A 19866-nucleotide genomic window follows, 5' to 3' on the forward strand; every position below is an offset into this window, starting at 1 on the left:
CATGTAAGGCGGGGCAGCCTTTCATCTGTAGTCATAATTGAACGCTTATTGTTGTTATGATTTTTTATTGGCCTATAATTTTTGTGCTTTAATTATCTGCAGTCAATCAAATAAAATATGATGAGATTTATGGATCAAAGGAAGAATTTTCAAGGAATGTGCTGAATTGATTGACTATCACAATTCAATATTTTTGTGAGTGGATTTTTGTGTTGTAAGTCATGGAGAGGAAAAGTGAAAATAAGTTGGGACGAGCTAATATGATAAGATTTATTGATCAAAGGAAGAATTTTCAAGGAATGTGTTGAATTGATTGACGGTCACACTTCAACATTTTTGTGAGTGGATTTTTGAGTTGTAAGTCATAGAGAGTAGGGGTGAGAATAAGTTAGGTCGAGTTAGACTTTTTCAAGTCTGAGTCTAAAAATTACAAAGTCTAAGTCTGGTCTATAGTCTATTATAAGCTTTTTTTAGGCCTGAGTTTGACTTTTTTGAAAGTCTGTTTGACCTATTAACCTACATAAAAACCTATTTAATTCGAACATTTATAAATAAGCAATTCAACTAATGTTTAAATAGGCTAATAAATTAAAATATCAATGAGACTAAATATTTATTTGCACTTACTTATTCAAATTTACCTATTGACATAAGTTTTGCAATAGTATTTGTTTAAAAAATAACTAAAGACATTGTTCATAAGTTTTTTTAGCTTATCTTAAAAAATTCTTCAAGATAACTAAACTTTATTTTTGTATTTTATTTCAAAGTATAAATAAAATATAATAATAATAATAATAACATTAAATTTATTTAAATAGGTCGACATGATAGATTTAAAAGATTTTTTATATGGCATGTGATTTAGTCTTTTTAACTAAGTAGACTTATAAAAAAATTTAGGCCTTTTTCTAATTTAAAAAAAGCCTGACATGACTTGAACATGTGTAGGCTAGACGGTAGGCAACTGTTAGTCGGTCTGACCTCTTTCTACCCGTATGGAGAGATAACTAGGAAGGGCATGGATCATAAATCAAACCAAATTGATGGTTTGGTTTGGATCTCAAAAGTGTTTTCATAAAATTAATTTATTTTTTAAAAATTAGTTTACATGATGATCGGTCGGTTCAGTTCTAAATCAATTTTTTACAAAAAAATCAATTTTTTTTAAAAATATTTAAACCATTTTCTCAAAATCAATTTTTTTATTTTCTTTTAAAAAACCAGTTTTAAAATCAATTTTTTTAAAAATAATAAATTTTATATCAAAAATGACTTTATTTTCTTTAATTAGTTCCAAAATTAATTTATTTAAAAAACAATTAGTTAAATTTAATTCATTTTGACGAATAATTAAATTTTAAAATCAAACTAAAAATCAATTTTAACATAGCATAACAAAACATATTCTTAATTTAATTTAACATTTTATTTTCAATGGGAATTTATGAGATATTAATTATCCTTGCTCTATTACACATTCATTTTCTTTTGTATATGTAAATTGAAAGAAAAGTGAACAAGTTCAAATAAATTTTATTATCTATTTATTAAAATCAAAGTAGTTGAAAATTCCATGACTAACCTTTTGATATCACGTTAAAAATTTTCTGATTCTAGGGATAAAAATGACTATTTAAAGCCTTGCTGCAACCTCATTCATTTGGTATTTATAATTACATTTTTTGATCCATTTTTTATTTTTTATTCCATCTATTTTATAAACCTAAATGGTAGTATAAGCTATTACTACTAAACAACTGCATTTTCTCTTGAAACTACAAACACAACTGTTTTTTCATACAAACTACAAACACAACTGTTTTTTCATACAGAGAAGCCAAACGTTTTGCTTCCACTGTTTCCACCCTCCCAAGATTCATTGAATTGTATTTTGCTCTGCCCATATTAATAAGCTTGGATTCATGGCAAACCTTAAATCCTTCTGCTCTCATTCTCATCATCCTACAATGTAAGTTAATCGCTAGAATTTTTTGCTGTAATTTGTTGTATTTTTTCAGTTGCATTAGAATATATTTTCGGTTGGAATATGTTTTATCAGCTGCAATGTTTTTGTTTCCGACTGCAAACGTTTATTTTGCAATGAATTGATTTTGCAGGCTTTCAGGCTTTCTTCATCAGATAGCATGGAGACACATTTTGCAATCAAAAAAGATGTTACTGAAGTTAATAGGGAATACTCCATTGATATATCTGAACAACTTTAATGAAGGCTGAAAGCTGTGTTGCTCATGTTGCTGCTAAGCTAGAATATTTGCAATACTTTAATTTTTTCACAAGAATTTATCTTAGTTTTTTTACCTTATTAATTTTGAATTTTGATATAATATTATATCTTATTAACTTATAAGACATCAGTGAAGGATAGCAAAATTATAGTTTATTATATAGTTCTTGAAGAAATTTCCAAGCATCCCTGAAGGATAGCAAAATAATACATTAATATATTGTTCTTGAAGAACATATGAAGCATCTCTAAAGGATCAAAAAATATTGAGTTTCTTATATTGTTCCTGAAGAACATATGAAGAATCGCTAAAGGATCGAAAAATATTGAATTTCTTATATTGTTCCTGAAGAACATATAAATCATCTCTAAAAGATCGAAATATATTGAATTTCTTATATAGTTCCTAAAGAACATATAAAGCATCCCTGAAGGATAGAAAAATAAAGAATTTCTTCTAAAGTTCCTGACGAACATATAAAGTATCCTGAAGGATAGAAAATTATGAATTTGTTTGAAGAAATAAAAAAAAACAAAATTGTTGTTGAGTTCCTGAAGAATTTATAAAGCATTCTCGGAGAATTACACGAAAAATATTTATCTTTATCATTGTTTAAAGATCTATGATCTACCTCTCGAAGGAAAAAAAATATTATAAAGGATGATTAGAGGATTGTTCAAAGAATAATTTATTATGCATTGATCAAAAGAATGATTATCACTTGAGGATTGATAATAAATAAAAATAAAAAATATGACAAATTTTTTCTCCATTGATTAGTTAAACAATCCCAGAAGGATTGCATATTAAAGAATCCCAGAAGGATTATATCAATAATGCTAAAGTAAAACAATCCTAAAATGATTGCATAAACAATATTATCCAATTCGAGAAAGATGAAAAGAATAATATGGAATACCCTAGAAGGATTTTATAAATATTTTTTGTTATAACGATCTAAAAAAAATTGTAATATGCTCATAAAATAATTGTCATTCCAGAAAAATGACACAAATAATTTTAACACATCCCAAAAGGATGATTATATTTTTTAGATCATTGTTTATAATAAATAATTTTAAACCATCTCCTAATAATGATTATATTTTTTTAGATAATTGTTTATAACAAATAATTTTAACGCATCTCAGAAGGATGGATATATTTAGATCATCATTTATAAACTAATAATTTTAACACATCCTAGAAAGATGATTATATTTATTTTAAATCATTGTTTATAAATATTTATCTTATTCTATAAAAACAATTTCTCTAACATTTGATTGTATTAGAAACTTCTTCAAATTGTTAGAATATAATTTGTTATATGTTTGAGATTATAAATCTATATATTTCACTAAAGGGTTTGCTATATAATATTTTTTTATTGTCTTTGATGATTGAGTCATTGTCTATGCGTTTGGTTTTAAAATATTTTACTAGAAGAAATTTCGTTGTAGATAATATATCACTTAATATATTTATGTATCAATTAGTCAATGTTATATATTTTATTACTGCTATTAAATTTCTAAATTAAGAAAATTGTCAAATTTGATATTTTAATATAGTTTTTATATTGCTTAATTAATGTCATTTTGTGCAATAATTTTAATGATATTTTTTAATTTATATTATATAACAATAGCTTATAGTAATTAAGGAATACGATCTTATTACTTTGACTCATCCCCTATTGACTATCACGCTTAATTAGTAATAATGTGGTTTTTATATTTGTTTGAAATTTATTTAATTTTTATGATAAAAAAATTGAATTGCGTTCTTTTGGCTAAATGTGTGTGACCTGAATAATATTATTATGAAATAAATTTAGATTTAATTTATAAAAATTAAATCAAATAAAAATATGTATGTATGGTTTATGAAGATTTATTTATTAGAGAATAATATGGTTGATTCAAATAATTTAGAATAATTAAAATACATATATGTATTATTGTAAACCAGAAGTTTACAAATCACATGTGTTGTTGGCAAAATCGGTTGGGTCATCTCAAATGTATTATGATGCGAGAATTAATTTTGAAGAACCAGAAGTTTCTTCAATCCAATATAATTTGCGTGTTTCCACCGAAAAATTTGAGAAATTGAGTTTTTATGACATTAATTGTTGCATTGACTAAAAGATCACGCATATGTCTCTACTCACAACCAGAAATTTGTGAAAGTATTTTCTCAACTAATTAGACTAAGATCTTGTTTTCTGGTTTTTTAGAAATTCATGTATAAGTATCACATATATTATAAAAATTGATATTGACTATCATGTAATATATGTTCATAAAAAGAAAATAGACTTGAAGATCCATTCTTTAGACGTCTAAAGTTAATTATATGGTTGATACTTATGAGATCATCAATTCTAAATTATATATTTGAAACACCCAAATTATTTTAGGTTAATAACCATATACGTCTCATCTAAGTAAACTTTTGTATGTGTTGTGATTTTTCAATTGCTTTAATATAGTACGCTAAGATGAGTTTTGAAATAATGTCGAGAAAATGTGTTTTACATGAACTGTATTTGAAGATATATCGTGATCCAAAAATTAGATACTTGTTTGAAACCCAGTAGGCTGATTATCAATTGATAAATTAATTTTCTCAATATTAGGGGGAGAGAATAAGCAGCTAAAAGTGTGAACCAAAAGTTCAAATGAACATTTTGAAATAAAATATCATTTTATTATTTTGATCCTCGAAGTTCAAAACACTATTCATTTGCAAAGTTTATGAAAGAAAATTATCGGCTGCTAATACCCCATGTAACGCCTCGAATTTAATTAATTGGTTAATTAAATTATTAAAGGATTTAAATATTGGATTTAGTTGAATTTGGATGGTCGGTATTATTTTAAGAGGCGTATTTGGATTTATTAAGTTAAAGTCAAATTTTAGTCGGATAGTCGGAAGAATAATATTATTTATTTATTGAAATATTCGTATTTTGAGACGATTTAGTCGGTATTAGTTCGGGACAGCGGATTGATATTTAATCGAAGAATTTAATATTTTTAGTATTAAAAATATTAATGAGTTAATGGTTAGCGTTTTGGAAATTTTCCGAGTATTTAAGATTAAACCAGAAATATGGGACATTGAATAATAAATCGGTATATTAAAATTATCGGATTTTATTTTAATGGAATTTAAGTGGAAGTGTTATTTTTACATTAAGTGTAGAAATAATATTGGACTTAGTTGTGGTATCATTAAGTATTATGGGTATATTTCTATTAGGCCCATTATGATGTAGTAACCAAGTGGTAATATAATTTTTGTCACTTTGGAGAAATAGAAGGGTGGAGAAAACCGTGGAAGGAAAGAAGAAGAGAATAGAAAGGGGGCTAGGATTGTGAAGAGGAGAAGAAGGAGACCCAAAGTATTACTCTCAAGTGTCATTTTTCCTCATTCTTCCATTGGTTCTCCTTAAAGCTGCACTCAATCCAAGGTAAGGGGGTGATTCTTAGTACCTAAATGGGAGTATGATGAATTTTATGTGGGGTTTAGGATACAGAATGGTCATTGTATTGTGTTGAACTTGTTTGCTGTGATTGTTGAAATTGCAATTTACTTTCATAATAAAACATTGTTGTTCCTTAATAATGGTTCCGAAAATAAGTAAATGCACAGCAATTGCTTAGAATAACAAATACCTGCATAGTATTGCTTGAGTGACGACCGGTGTTAGGATGAAGGAGGGTCGGCAATGGTGATGTCATTATAGTCCCTAGCATATTCATTACATGTTCCAGATTTCCTCTAACTGCTATTCTATGTACATGCTCCATGTGATGTACCAGTATGTTTGTTAAATTGATTTTCTTTTTTTCAACATTCCTCATAGTCACTTAGTATATTATATTAGTTTAATATAAATGGAATTGGAACATAGTTATAAGAATGGATTAGTATATTATATTAGTTTAATATAAATGGAATTGGAACATAGTTATAAGAATGGAAATATATAATTTGATTTTCAAAAGTGGTTCACTTTTGAATGATAAAGATTTACCTTATGATTAATGCTATTGCTTTCAATGCTATTACTAAAGAATATATATAAAATGGTGATATAAAATAGAAGTCTATAATGGATATATAATATGAATATATAATAGATATATATTGGAAATGAAAAAGCAGGATAATGTAATTGTAAAACAATAGAAATTATAGAACAAATGTATTCCAAACAGTCCCGTTTGACCGAAATAGCTGAATTAAGCAGTATAATTAGTTGTCCGGAATTTGATGAAAATTTACGTGGTAGCTAAGTTTAATTAGTAGATTAATGTCGTGGTGTTATTTTGTTGAAATTGTGATATTTTACTAATCGACCGAAATTGTGTTTGATTTAGATATTCTTTATAAATAAATGTTGGTTTTGTGATGGAAATTGACACAAATTTTAGGAATAGAATATAATGGAATGAGAATTAATATAGTGTGACATTAATCGGTTGATTAAATTAAATAGTAGAATTCATTTCAATAATTCTAATTAATAGGAATATACTTAAACTTGGATAAATTATTCGGTTTATCGGTAAATTACGGTATCTTGTGAATTTGACCGTAATCGTGATTTGGTTGAATATTTATGTTGAGAATAATATATTGCTATGCCAATGATGTTGTCTTGATAAATAATATTATGTCTAAGTGAATTAGTTGATAATTGGAAGTTGATTCGGTTTACTTGATAAATTAGCATGTTGAGATTATCTTACGAATTGATCGAAAATTGTGGTTTTGATTTGGATGACTTTGTAAATATGTGAAATTGAGTAATTGTGCCGATGTGCCGAAACATGATGATAATTGTAATAATCTTGATGATATGCGAATTGTATATTTGTGACGATTTTGTTAACACACGAAGTTGTATGTTGTTGTGATATGCCGAAGCATGAGGATATATATGTAATGACCTGTTTATATGCAAAGTTGAATAATTGCGATGATGTGTCGAAACATGACGATGTTTTATGATGATTTGTAATACGTGGTGTTGTATATATTTGTGATGATGATTTTGTGACTAATTGAAGATGAAATATTATGGTGACGTGAATTACCTCGTATAGATGGTAATTGATTGTGATATAGGCTTATGCCTAGTGAAGATATGTGATTGTGATGAGTATGCTGTATTGTCTTGTTTGTCGAGTCACATTTCATATGCATACTCTGTGACGGCCTGGATTGGCAAACTAGTGACGAAGGCTTATGCCTTGTGCCTCTGAATTGGGAAATTGGCGACGGGGGCTGAAGCTCCGATTGGTACCACATGCATATGCATAGTTGAGTCGCATTTGAGTCGTTGTCCGTTGTTGTTGGTTGGAGTTATTGATTATGCATTGCGATGCTTATATGACGATATATATGCTTATATGTTGACTTGTTGAAAATGATTATATATTGATAATGACGCTTATATGGTGACTTGTTGAAGATGCCTATGTGTTGACTTGTTGACGATGCTTATATGATGACTTGTTGAATATATTTATATGTTGATATCATGACTATTCATTGAAGATGTTCTTTGTGTTGTTTATATTGATGTTGTGTGAGGCGATGATTCATTTATATTCTTTACCTAATATATGATTTATCATTATCCTATTTATATAGTTTGATATCTCACCCTTGCTGCTGATGTTTCCCCTACCATGGGAAATGGGCAGGTACTCAAGTATAGCTGTGGAAGTTTGTTGCTTCACCGAGTCCAGTTGGCGTGTCTCTCTAATACGTAGCACTCAGGGGGTTGCTTATATCGTTATTTCTAGGTTGTTGATGTTTTAGTTGTTGTTATTATAACCGTTGATTCAAAGTTGAATAATATGAAGTAGTTATTATACTTCAAAGTTGTTTGAGTTGAGATAAGCTGATAGTTGACTGTTCGAATGCTATGTATCATTGTTGAATGAAATACAAGTTGAAGTTTTAAGTTGATATGTGATACTCCAATGTGTTAATTGAAATTTTTAAATACTCTGATATTTTCCGCATTATAATTTTCGGGTAGAATTTGGGGTGTTACACCCCACCTAAAGTAGATTCTTCTATTGGACAATTTAATATTGCAAATGAATTATAATTGCGCCTGAAGCGTGGTAGAAAAATCGGTTCCAATGTTAAAAGTCTTCTACCTAGAAAAGAAACTAAAGTTAAATATGACCCAAGTAAGGATTTGAAAATTCTAAGAGCACTTTGACATAATTTATTTTTCAGTTCCAGAAGAACTAATCAAGTACTTGAAATATGAAATAAAGAGATCTCGATAAATTATGTCATGAATGAAATAAAATGAAACCGAGATTAAGATAACCAAATAAAGTCGACATTGACAATGTATTTGTAACAATATAGCGCTAAAGATGATAAATGATAACGAGGATCATGAAAGAAAGTCTACCAAAGATTATAGACAAAGTGAGAATTAGTCAAAATGAACAAATCATGAATCAAAGTCTATTAAAAATTGTAGACAAAGTGAGAATTGGACAAAATGAATATATTCAATTGAATAAGATTTAAACTCACTTTACAAGAGAATTGATTTTGGACATGTAGTCCGAACACCTCAAGGTGTGAAACCAATGGGATATAAATGAGTTTTTATGAAAAAGCAAAATAAGAATGGTATAAAGTTTGATTTGTGGCTTAATGATTTTCACAAAGATCTAAGATTGGTTTTGATGAAACATATCCACCTGTAGTAGATTCAATTAATTTTTTGATATTTTATTAGCCTTGTAGTACATGAAGGGCTTAATATGAACATGATGGATGTTGTAACATCTTATTTATGAAGCTCACTTGATAGTGATATTTACATAAAACTCCCTAAAGGGTTTTATATATCAGAGTCACATAATTTCGAATCTCGAGAAAACTACTCCATAAAATTGAATAAATCTCTCTATGGACTAAAACAATCTGGACGCATGTGGTATAACTGTCATAGTAAATATTTGCTTAGAGAGGGATATACAATTAACTCCATTTGTCCTTGTATTTTATAAAAATATCAGGAAAAGAATTTGCAATAATAGTTGTCTATGTTGATGACATAAATATTATTGGAACTCTTGAAGAGATTCCAAAAGCTATAAATTGTTTACAGAAATTATTTGAGATGAAAGACTTGGGAAATAAAAATTCCTTACTAAATGAACATTTAGAAAATGAAACTTTTATATACCAAGAATGTTATATAGAAAAAAAGTCAAAACATTTCTATATGAGAAAATCTCATATATAGAAAAATGTTAAAATATTCTTATATGATGGACAAATCTCGTATGTTGTCTACCTCTATGATGTTAGATCATAGAAGTATCATATCCTAGTGTAATTGGTCCCGAAGTATCATATCCTAGTGTAATTCAAGCACTAATCTATCTTGCTAAGTATTCGCACCCTGATATATCATTTGCGATAAATCTATTAGCAAGATACCATTCTTCACCTACACAAAGGCATTGGAACAAAATCAAACATATACTTCATTATCTTAGAGGTACAATAGACATTGGTCTATTTTATACCAAAGTATCCAAACTCGAATTAACAGGTTATGCAGATGCAAGTTACTTGTCAGTTCCACACAATGGTAGATCACAAACAAGTTATTTGTTTATTTACATGTGGTGGTACAACTTTTCATGAAGATTTGTGATACAAACAATAGCAACAAGTTCATCTAATCATGTAGAAATTTTTAGCATTACATAAGACCTTTTAGTGCAAAAGGATTGGTCTTCTTCGTCAACGAAATAATTGTTCAGCTGAGGGGGAGATATAATTTTTCCTTAAAAGGATATTGTACTCTTTTTCCTTCACTATTTCCCACTGAGTTTTTTCTAGTAAGGTTTTAACGAGATATATTCTTTATGGACATCCAAGGGGGAGCGTTATAAATGGTATGATTATGGATGTCCATCAATTAGGAGATTTCAGGTTGATTTTCCATTTATTACATATGTCCTATAAATAGGACTCATATTGTATTAGAATGTCACACACTCAGAATATGAATAATAGAATATATTATCTTTTTCTCTTTCTCTCTTATTCGGTTTCATAACACACTTTAATATTTTGAATGTTTTCAATTATTGTGTTTACTAATTAAAATGTTACAATTAAATAATATATTAATTTAATTTTAAAATTGGAAAATATATGGAATGTTTAATCAGAAAGGGTATTACCCAACAAAAAATAGTGCAAAATCCCAATCATGATTAATTTAGTTTACAATATCATTATTAATTTACAAAACAAAAGCTGAAACGTTAGATAGATAGATTATTATTTATAAGAAATAGTGAAAAATGATGTTTCAAATTTATTAATATAACACTAATTTTAAGGTAAGAATATAAATCGATAAATAAAATAACATCAATAAAATTTCAATATTTATTTAGTATGCATGTGATAATTTTTTATTAATTGGTTATAAATGACTCAATTATAATTTTTTCATTTACAAATCTAAAAATTAAACCTATAGAATTTTTAAAATCAAAGAGTTTTGATACTAATCGGACAATTATAATTATATATTAATAAATATTTATTAATTTATAATAAATTGTTTAGTAATATAATTGTTTATAATAACATAATTGCAACTTATATATTGTGTCTCTTTTAAAAAAAATGTATTAAATCACAATTATTGAATTGGAAACTAAATCATATTATGATTATTTCACACGTTATATTTTTTTTTATGCAAATCAATCAGTTTATGATGTTTGTTAGGGGTGGCAAAACAGACCGCCCGTCCCGTCTCGCCTTAAGCCCGCCAAGTAAAATTGGCATAAAAATTATGCCCGCACCGTCAAGGTTGCGGGTTGGCGGATTTGTCCGTCTATTTTTTATTTATTTTTCTTTCATTTTTTAAATAGATTAATAGTCTTTTTTTACCTTTCAATTAAATATTTCACTTATTTTTTAGAACAGTTTTTTATAAAGCATCTTTTAAACAAATTTTACATAAAAAAATATTATATATATTTATAAATATAGGTATAAAATAAAACCATCAAGAATTTGAATTACTAGAATTAACTAAAAAAGGGCGGGCTTAAGGCGAGACGTGCTCAACGAATAGGTGAGGCGGGCTTTAGCGGGCGGCGGGCTTTGGAGGGGCGAGCTTAGCAGGCAACAAATATTTGCGGGGTGAGTTTTGGTGGGCGGCGGACCCAAAATCCCAACCAACCCCGTCATTTTTGGGTGGGTGCTAGGGCCGGCCAGGCAGGCTACCGCCCGTTTTGTCACCCCTAATGTTTGTACATCGACTTTCTTACTAAAATAAATATTTTAGTCATTTAGTAAAGTTTTATTTAAGTTTTTTTATTTTAAAATTTAGTAATATGTTAACTATAAGTAAAACTACTATTAAAATATAATAAATTATATTAAAATTTCCATTTATCAAAAAATGATAGTGTTTTTTTATGATATAACTGTACCATTTATACTAAAAAAAATTATAAATATTTGTATATAATAAAAGAACATGAAACAATTATGATAGAAACATACATAAATTTGTTATGAAAAATATAAATTTATCATTCTTTTTACATTTCCACATTTATATATTATCATTTTATTTAATTAGTACACATAACATAAAATTTTATAACCGCATCAAAAGTAAGTTTTGTCTCTTAATAAAAACGTAGAAAATGATATACATTAATTATACATTAAACGTAGAAACTTTTAAGCATTTGACGTGAGCTGTCATACATTTTAGGTTTAGAAAAATGAGCTAATATATTAAATGGGTTTAATATATTTTATTCTCTATGTTTAATTTCTTAATTAAAATTATATTTTTTCAAACTCATAAAATTATATTTTTTATATTATAATAATATACATTAAATGTAGAAACTTTTAAGCATTTGACGGAGCTCTCATACATTTTAGGTTTGGGAAAATGGACTTATATCTCAAATAGGTTTAATAAATTTTTAAAATGAACTCATTTGGATTCAACTGGGGTTTGTTAACTCATCTGAATTGACGGGTAAATATGAACGTATATTGACTTGTCATTTTAATGTCTATCTTTTAACTATTTCTTTTGTTGTTGTTTTATAAAATTGAAGTTATAAAAATAATTGTACGATTTATTATAAATACAAATCAATGCTTAAAAGTTGGTACATATTATTAGTATATAATTGAAACTACGTGAATATTTATGAACTGCTAAATAAGTTATATTATATTTAATATTCCAAATACATGAATTAAAATTTGATAAATTATTATAAGTTATAACTATATTAATGTTATCCAGCTGAAAACATGGTGTCATACTTAACAATTTAGTTATTAATACGTGTAACACAAATCCAGACATGACCCGTGCGACAACACGGATTTCTTACTAGTTTATTTAAAGTTCAAATTTGTTTGGACAATTTTTTTTATGTTTATGACAGATTTTGAAGTTAATTACAAATTTGATTTGTGCTCTTGTTTTTTTTTCATTTTCTCTAATTTTTATCCCTCAACCTCCTATCTATTTTTCAGAAAAATAATTATATTAAATATCACAGGCAAAATACAGTCTATTTTATTTTCTAGAATTTATTATCAATCCGTATCACTATTCACGGTTACCAATTTTGTAAATATTTACTCTACTGTATTGAGCGAGTGTTTGTATCACTATAATTAAGCATCTTTTTTTTATTTGAAACGAATTAAACAACGTTCAATTTTTATGAAAATAAGCCGAGCTTTTTTTTTTTAGAAAGAAAAATTTAATGAAAATAATATTTGGATACCCAATAACCAAATTTATGGGTACCGGTTCACCATTTTTATTACAAATGGATCACCAAATCCATATTTTAGTATTTAGGTTGGGTTTAAAAAATTGGAACAATTTGACTATGGGTAATCGATTTTTTTGCACACCCCTAGAGGTAACTAAGTCATTGTATTTCACAGGCAATGATGGTTATAACGAGATACTCAACATCATAATAGCTTTTGGAGATGATGGCTTTCTTTTTTGACTTCCATGATATTAAGGAGCCTCTTAGAAAAATACATATCCATTAAATAAGTGCCTAGAATCAGGACATGATGCTTAATTAGAGTCGCATAAAGCCTTCTTTTGTACTATGAAGTTGGAAGGCAGGAGTGTTCCAAATGCTAGTGTATTTTTAACGTATTATAGTATAAGTATGAGAAGGAATTTAAGAAGGGATGAATTAGATTTGATATATTTTTCTTATTTTTATGCAAAGTTTCTTTCATTTAATTTTATCACAAATTAGTGATATGGTTTGTATGGAAGTTGAATGTAAAGGACAAAAAATTAAAAACATAAAAGTAAGAGACACACAATATTTTTACTAGTTTCGCTTATCAACCAAGAGTACATCTAGTCCCTGTATTCTTTAGAGGATTTTCCACTACGGTTCGATCTTCATACAAATCTTCAACAAGACCTTATTATGATCATCTAAACACAAGAAAAAGAAAAAAAACCCTACTTTCTTTACAATAACTTATCACTACAAACTTAGTGATTAAGATACGAAAAACACTTTGAAAAATATTTGAATAATTTATGCTTTGGCTTGATTCCAAGTTAAAAATTTGATCTTCTCTTTTCACAATATTAAAATCCAAACTAATGTGTTTCAAGTGCTCAAAATGAATGAAGAAACATTTTTTATAATATGAAATTGTTGCAAGAAGTTTCAACTTTTTAAAATGGATGAACACTTAGAAAGTTTGTTTGAATTAATATGAAAATAAAGTTTTGAAAGAGGTAAGTTGTGTTTTTGATGCATATACACTTATATACATCCTATACATAAATTAAAAACATGAAACATTTTTATGATTAGCGAATATTCCGGTCAGGAAAAGAGACATTTCTTCAGCCTGGTAGTCGAATACCAATATGTGGTGGTCGACTACCACTTGTTCCAATAAAAAACATGAAACATTGCTATGATTAGCGAATATTCCGGTAAGGAAAAGAGACGTTTCTTCAACCTGGTAGTCGAATACCAATATGTGGTGGTCGACTACCACTTGTTCCAATGTTTAATTTTTCAAATTTAAACACAGGTAGTCAAATACCAATATATGGTAGTCAACTACCACAACTTCCAGAACTAAAAAACATGAAATTTTTATGACCTGGTAGTCGAATACCATTTCTTGGTAGTTAACTATAACTTTCCCTTTTTGCTTAAAAATAGATTTTTAAGGTATGGCTTCAACAATGATCATGAATGATGATGCAAGAAAGGTTTAGATTAAGTGAGTGATTAGTTTTCTTAGCAATTGAAAGTGTTATAGCATGAATTGCAACATGTACCTTAGTTTTGATTTCTTACATCAAAATTCACTTGAATTTCAACGTTTAGTTAATCTTGATAATCTTCTTTTATGAATTGCATGGTACTATTTAATCATTTTTCTTATTTGATAATATTTTACTTTATCAAAACTATACTTAATACAAGATGTATTCACATAGAAGACTTATATGGTTAAAATATAAAGAAAATTTGTGTGAGAGCTCATGCACTGTTGGATGAGCTGTTCAACATAATAGTAGTAGATATCAAGTTTGGTGGTGGTTAGGTAGATTAAGTTTCCAATAATTTTTTTGGTATAATGATAGATTAAGTTTGTACCTTAGTTTTGATTTTTTGTATTTAAGAAATAAAAAAGTTTGTAAATAATTAAAAAGCTTTGTAACTTTTACATTAACGTAAATTAGCATTTTTGTATTTATTCATCAATATACGTTTTGATTTTAGTCCCATAAGAAACCTACATACAATCCATTTTTATATAATATTTAATAAACTTCTTACGCGTTTAATTAATTTTAAATAAACATTAAAATTCAATCAAATAAATAAAACAAGCATTAATATCATGAAAATGAAATAAACATGAACTCCGCCACGTGATACATAAGGGGTTGAATGGCAAGAAAGTCATGCAAAGTTTGTTCACAAATATTCAACAGCTTGATTTATATTCCGGTTCACTATTAACAAAGTTAATCGAGTCCATCCGCCAAGGTAATTTTGTCTTCTCAACAAGGACTTAATCCACTATAACCAAACTGATTATAGAACCACAACAAAACTAACTATCAATGTTACAAACCACAAAGACTACCTGTCAATGTATTTTTAAGAAATTATGAATATACCCTAGTCTCTGAAGGAACTATCGACTTACAAGTTGAAATATAAGAGTTGTGTTTACATAGTTTCTTCTTCAAAGTAGATTACACAAAATTGAGTACAATCAAAAACACAAAAGTGTTTTGCAAGTATATGAATAAAAGCTCAATTGCTGCAAGTTAACGAACAAAAGTTCACTTGCTTTTACAAAACTTTACAAATAATATTTCAGAGAGAATTGAGAAGCGTTTCAACATAAGTTTTGCAGAGTAGAATAGAAGATTTTCTTCTTGTCTTCAATCTTCCTTTTATAGCCAAAAATAAGTCCATTGAAGGGTAGAATATGAATACTCAATTCTAGTTGTTTTGTCCACAACGGTCAGTGAAGGAGAGGTCGACAACATAGTAACGTAGTACAGTCCTTGCGCCACCCTATCCGGGTAGTGGAAACATATGTACCTTGTACTATTTCCCCAATGTATACCAATTTTAATCTTATCTTCTAATTTTCGGAAGCTACTGATAGTTGGTGATGAAGCATGCTTAGAAGGACTAAAACCTGAATATTCAGAACCTAAGTCTTCAGACTCTTTATAACTTGTTCATCCATAACCTTGTCTTCAACACTTTCTCTCCAGAATATTTGTCTTCAAAATTTTTAGAACTTGTTTTTTTGCAGAACCTTGGCTTCAGAATCTTCAGAACTTGGACAACAGAATATCAGAGCTAAAGGAGTCTCTTGAAGCTCTTCCATAAGAGTCACAATCAAAAACTCTATCACTAAAGCTCATCAGAACCATTGTTATATAAACTTTCTAGAACTTGATCGAATCTTTCTAAACACCACTGGTTTTTTCCAGAGTTAGAGTGTGTTGAGTTCGAAACCTGATGACGTTTGACGTCTTTTCATCAGAGTCATAACCTGTTAGCAAAAGCTACACACTAGTTAGAAACTATTAGAGTATTAAATTGTTCGCTAAGATATTATGTAATATAATCATCAAAACATAAGGTCAGATGCAGATCCAAATCTTGTTCTTAAAAGTCTTTAACAAGACCTTATTACAATATTCTAAACTATACTTGATACAAGATGTATTCACACAGAAGACTTGTATGGTCGGAATATAATGAAAAATTATGGGAGAGCTCCTGCACTATTGGATGAGTTGTTCAACATAATAGTAGACAGGGACAGACCGACACCATAGCTTGTGTAGGCATAAGTCCCCACTAAATGTTTCAAACCCACCAAGTATTATATATTTGTGTTACATACATATTTATACATATTTGTAGTTGTTATATTTTCTTGTACATGTGTAGATATTTAGGCTACAAATGGTTTCTAAAGAATTAATGATTAGAGTTAATTTCAATAATAAAAATACTAAAACACTTCTATTTACTATATTTAATGGAGTAAAATTAAATAAATTAAGATATATTAATAAAAATATAATCAATGATGTATTTATAATTTAATGTGATAACTATTTTAAGCTAAAAAAAATGTCAATTTGACCATTTTTATGAAAAAAATGATATTTTTATATCTCAATTTTATTTGTTATATTTTTAATTATACAAAGTTATGTGAGTTTTGCCCCACTGCATAATAATTCTGGGTCTGTCCCTGACAGTAGATATCAAGTTTGGTGCTGGTTAGTTACATTAAGTTTCCAATAATTTTCTTGTATGATGATAGATTATCCAAAACAGTTTATTCATCTTGAACAAGTTGGGCTCCCTTTTCATGGGCATGTTGGCCAGTTTTGAGTCAAGTAAGCCATTTTCTGTTACAACATGTATTTTCATCGACAAATTTGAATTCCAAGATATTCTCTCGCCACTTCTATTACTAATAAGTACTTTATATTTAAGTATTTAATCTTGAAGCAAGTGTTTCGAAAGACCTTGGTAGTGGCAAGTTCATGTTGATTGTTGTGTTCAAACAAAAACATCATCAACATAGATCAAAATAATAGTAAATGAATGGCCTAGATTTTAAAAATTGAATTTTGTCAAAAGTTATATTAGAAATAACCTTTTGAGGCCGTGGATAATTTATGAAACTATTTTCTACTATGTTTTCATCCATAGATGAACTTTAACATTTTACGAACATGGTTGAGATTTTTAAAATGAATTCTTTGGGGGTAATTGCATATATACTTCCTCATTCAGGTGCCTATTAAAAAGACATTGTGCACAAACCATTTTTAAAAGAGGCTAATGCAATGATTGGTCTAATTTTTTTTGAACCAATAAAAAATATGTTGATTAATAGTATTTAAGTTAGAAACGAGTAGGTGTAAAATATATATGCTTTTTATTTGATTAATTTTTTTAGCAACTAATCTAGCCTTATGTCTATAGCTCCATCAAATTCATATTTGATTTTATAAGTTCATTTGCAGTCAATGGACTTTTTGACAAGAGAGATGTCATGTGACAATTTAATTTTTATTTTGATCAAGAGACACATGTTTTATTATTCATAGCTTTAATAAAATGTCCATGTTGAATGAGTTGTTTAAAAGTGTTAGGTTAGTTATTGTTATAAATAACACAAATGAAATTAGAATGAGATGCATAAAGTTTAACATTGGAAATGAATGAAGAAATAGTGTATAAGGGCACAACATTACCAATATTCAAAGAAAATGTGCACCTACAGTTTTCTTTGTGGATAATAGGCTTTCTATGACTAGTAGATTTTCTTGTTGTGTGAGTTATATGAGTAAGGTAATATCATTTACATCAGTGAGATTTTATTTTCAATGGGAGGAATATCATGTTGTGTGGGTGTAGAGTTAGGCATGGAGTGTTGCCTCTTAATGCCAAAATCATGTGTGACAAAGTAATAAAAAAAATATAGTAGAATAGAAAGAAACATTTTATACGAGGGTGAAATTATAACCAAGTGCTTGGGCTCGAGTGGCAAACGAGTCTCTACAAAAGGACGATATTCGGGGAATACCGAATTCGATTCCTGGCAGAAACAACGCTTGGTCAGTGCACGTGCCTCCGTAGCACGAGTCGGATACAAGCACTAGTACGAAAATTGTGATTCAATGTAAGTAACATTCCTAGAAACCAAATTATGTAAATAAAATAAAAAGTAATCTTTAGTTCCATATTTATATCATAGAAAAATTATTTTTCTAAAATTAGGGCCTAATTTAGTTTTAGATTTAATCAATATCAAATTATAAGCAATACATCCTAAATCTTTTAAATCATAAATAATAAGTGGCTTAATATATGTTAATTCAAAATGTGTTTTAAATTTCAAAATAGTAGTAGTTAATCTATTAATGATAAAAATATCATGATGCAAAACATATGGCAAAAAAGACTTCGGTAATTTTGCTTGAAAAAGGAGGGGCATAGTAACATTGAGTAGGTGTAGGTGTTTGTATTTTCTTTCAACTGTGAAATTTTTCAGGTGTTACAACACTGGATGTTTAGACGATTCTCCTGTTTTTCCTTTCACTAAAAAACCCGGTAATTATACGACTCTACAAAGGCAGGCACTGGAATCTTTGAACGTTTAGAGACTCCTACCTTCGTTTGGCATGAGGTTCCCATCGTGTAACCCCAAATCATAAATACTCCCACGCATATGACACCACAAGAGTTTTCTCACCAAGAAGAATCCCTAAGAGTGTGCGATTAGATACTGTTGCAACTATGGAAAGCGTAAGCATTGTGTTAGGAATCATGTCCACCTTTTCGATATATTAAAACCTTATGATATGCCTGTCTTCTTTTTCCCACATTTTCGTCACCAACGATCTTGAAGAGCATCTAGTCGTTCGTTTTTCGTTTACTTTCTCCTTACTAGACGACCCACAATCAATGGAAGAGATGAAGATTTGGAAGGACAATTTTAAGGTTTATGAACTAGTGGTGATTTTGGCAACTAGATTGGAGATCATCATCGTCCTTCAAGTAAGATCGTTGTAGCTGATACATGACTTTAGAATTAGAAGGATTTTACCATGGAAATACATGATAATCAGAAAGCAATTCTGATATACGACACCACTATTTTGTATAGGAGTAATAAATGATGGATGTGAAGGTGTGAAGTCGACTAGAAAGACACCAAGTGCTTTTCGACACCGTGGAGATGGGCTAGCCTGCAAGATTATCACTCCAAAACCAAGTTAGTGAGACGTTGGAAAAATGGAGATGTGAGTTATGGTAAGAACATATTTGTGAATAACGTGTCGTGAAACTTATATATGAAAGACAATTAAAATCATCTTATATCCTCCGATTTGAGATGCGAGGTACGTTCTGATCAAATATGACGTGATCCTTGGGAGGAAGGAATCAGACGTTCGATTCTTTGGCACAAT

Source organism: Vicia villosa, linkage group LG3, assembly GCF_029867415.1.
Source record: "Vicia villosa cultivar HV-30 ecotype Madison, WI linkage group LG3, Vvil1.0, whole genome shotgun sequence".
Classification (NCBI taxonomy): Eukaryota; Viridiplantae; Streptophyta; class Magnoliopsida; order Fabales; family Fabaceae; genus Vicia; species Vicia villosa.